Raw genomic sequence first — 3562 nt, 5'->3', positions numbered from 1 at the left:
GGTTTTCTAACGTAATCATGTAGACAAGGCTGGTCAGTTATATTGGCTCGTTCTGTCATAACAACATCATCATAGAGTCTACGAGATTCCTTGAGTGGGTGAGATCGCAACAAATAAACTTGGTTATAAATATATGATATAGAGGTTGCTACTGATTGGAAATATGTAGCCCTTGAAAAGCAGTGAAAGAGATGAGCAAAGAGTCTGTGGGGTATGCTAGTTGACTTTCCAGTGCATCCCAAGCCTGTACTTCTTTGAAATTTTTTTTTTTTTTGGTAAAGTTTAATGATGCCTTTGTTAGCATAAAACTGGGCCTTCACAACTTTGCAGCAAATAAAAATCTCACACAATATCTGCCCCTGCTATTGATTAATATTGACACTTGTAAGCATCAATATCACTCTACAGACATAATGAGGCTATTGTTAATGAGGCTTAGCACTGCTAATTGCATAACTAATCATCTCACAATGGACAGTTGATTCAACACAACAAAGCACAGAGGCCCTTTATTAATTCACATTTCCTGTATGGACAGGAAGTATATTATATTACATATGGGATATGAGAAGAAGGAAAGGTGGCATAATTTAACTTTGTCTGGAAAATTCTTTTTCCATGAGTGCCACCTACTATAAGTAATTGTGAGGTGACTAAAACCACTGTTTTCAGCTTTATCTGCACTTGGCTGACCTTGCTGTGCTGATCCATGCTACAGTATATTCAAGACTAGACTTTTATAATTAGGGATGCTGCAAATTTCACCACATACATGTTCAGCCGTCAGGCTTACCATATTCAAAGGTGTCAGTCAGATGTCAGCAGGTCAGCCAACTTGCTTGGTTTGTACCAGACAGCTGTGGATGCCTGCTGATCGTGTTTGCATTGTTTGTGCAAAACTGTGCATGTACAAAGATGCTTCCAATTCAAACTATCAGCAGCCATTAGCATCATGTGGTGCTACTTCGGTGGGGAAGGGCTGTGGCTCACTGGAAGAGTCTCTGCTTTGAATGCAGAAGATCACACGTTCAATCCCTGGCATCTCCAGTTAAAAAGGACCAGGTTGTGAGTGACCTGAAAGACCTTAGCCTGAGACCCTAGAGAACTGCTGCCAGAGTGGGTGGACAATAATGACCTTTATGGACCTGATGCCAACGCCCTGAGGGCGCTAAGGTTCTTTGACTTGTGTGGCTAGCTGATAAAGCACACAGTAAAATAATTATCCAGGCAGTAAAGGGTAACAAAATAATTTATTTGAATAAAGGAACACCTCACAGCTTGTAGATGTTCAGTGATCAAATACAGGAAGCAGACTTAGTATATACTCTTCTTGCTCCTCCCAACTTTATATCATTGTTGACATCCTTCACACATGCTCAGTTTAGATTTCTTTGTCTGGTCAGTCATCAATCACATATTTGACAAACAGGATGTTACTTGGCCACGTCTCAACTTTACAATGCAGATGCTCTTCTCATTAAAAAATACACACAAAGGAACTAAGTTCATTTTCAGTATAAAATCTATCAGTTCTGTTACAAAATTGGTTTTCTTATATTTATGCAGGCATATATGTTACAAAAACACCCTTGCTGGCATTTTGTGATCTATCTCTATTAAAGAATATATGAATGCATTGAATTTCTGGAAAAATACAGTATTATGGCACTGTTTTCTCAATTAATCTCATATATACTCTTTTCTACTATTTTAAAGTGGGCTATGGCATAAAGCTTCTGTAGATACATTGTATTACACATTATTCTTCATTTTTGGTTCATCAGGGAATTTTTACAGAATATTTAAACCTTTAAATTTCCTTATTTTGTCAAGATATGTTATTTTACTTTAACCAGCAGGAGTCACCCTTTTATAATACAAGTTCTGCATTTTTAATTGACCCTTTTAATTAGCTTCTTTAACTGATGATTAATGATTAATGTCTTTTGTTTTAGCTGGACTTTCACACACCTGGTCAGCTCTTGATCATTGTTTTTAGCTTTCCGCTTGTTAGTAACTGATGGATCTCTGCCTGGTTATTTCTGAATGTCTTAAGCAAGCATTTTTCTGCCTTAAAAATAAACTTGGTAGCATAAATTAATATTTTAGCTAGCTGATGTCTTTACAAATATCTTATATCATAATCTTAGTAAATATTCATCTTTAAACATAATATAAAGTCTAAAAAACCCACACAAATCAGAAGAGGGTTTCTCTGTTACAGTATATAGCTGTCCTCTCATTTACCCCAAATAGGCCTTTTCTAATTCCCTTTGAAGCAAAAGGATTCCACCATTGGCAGTGGGCTTTCTGACATTAAAATTCCTTTCACTGGCATCAGTTAAAGCTTTCTCAAACAAAGTCTTTTCTGTTTAAAATAATAAGCTGCAAAAAGCAAATATATATAGATATTGCTTACAGATTCCAGTAGTTCAATAATGATATGTTAAGACATTCCAATCTTAAAGAGTAAAGATAATCTGGGTTTTTCTCATTTAAAGTTGCTAAAAATCATAAACCACTACAATAAACTTTTTACCTCTTTCTTTGAAGTATAAGATTTCATCATAAATCTTGGACTCTGAGAATTCATTATTGTGTCATTTCAAATAAGAAGGCTGATGAAAGAACATCGATCTTCACTTATGACACGTCTTAGCAGGGATGGACTGTACCAGTTTAGTTCAAAGGCTGACATAAAAACACCTGGCCCAATTAAAACATTCTTTGCTGTCAATTAAATTTGATTTAAAACACCTATTTTCATGATTCTGCTTAGTGGGTAACAGGTTGTTAATTCTCCAGGAGAATCCCAAAGAATTTCTTCCAAAGATTCCTGGAAATGAGCAATAATCAATAGACAATCATTTGAACACTTGAATGTCCCCTCCAGACCAATGGTCTGATTCAGTATAAGGCAGCTTCATGTGTGCACTTAGATGAAGGGTACACTGAAGGGTAGGATTTTATTAGAACACAACAATCATTTATGACTGATCTATTTAACCTATTGCCTTAATCAGACTGCATGAAAATGTACATACACAAAAAGTTTATTGCATTGTACTAGATGGTTAAGAAGGAACACAGTGAAGCAGCTTATTGACCAACTAAAAATGAGTCAATGAACGATCAAACCGATCACTGAAAAATCACCTCCCTGTTCACACATGACAAGCAGCCTTGACCTGAACTAGTAGATGCTGGAGCATCCCTAATTGTGATGCACTTTATTTAGGACTGCCCTTAAAGGCAACCCAGACACTTCAACCGTTTTAACATCTAGCTGCTCAGTTACTTTCTGCAGCAACTGGTATGCTGGTGTTGGACCAGAGCACAGGGGAAGAGGAATTCAAAGAGCATATAGGGAGGAGAATAAGAATTTCCCCCACTCCATTCATTGGTCTGTTGGTTCTCTATGTCTAGCGTTTCTCTCCTTCAGAATTTCAATTTAACTAGGATTTAAAATTATTTCTGGAATCAGAGCATGCACAATTTGCCACAGGTCTCAATCCCTTGAGTTCATTTGCATCTTTCCTCATCTCTGTATTACCAATGTACA

Source organism: Gekko japonicus, unplaced genomic scaffold, assembly GCF_001447785.1.
Source record: "Gekko japonicus isolate JY-2015 unplaced genomic scaffold, Gekko_japonicus_V1.1 scaffold434, whole genome shotgun sequence".
Classification (NCBI taxonomy): Eukaryota; Metazoa; Chordata; class Lepidosauria; order Squamata; family Gekkonidae; genus Gekko; species Gekko japonicus.
This window is presented reverse-complemented; position numbering follows the sequence as displayed.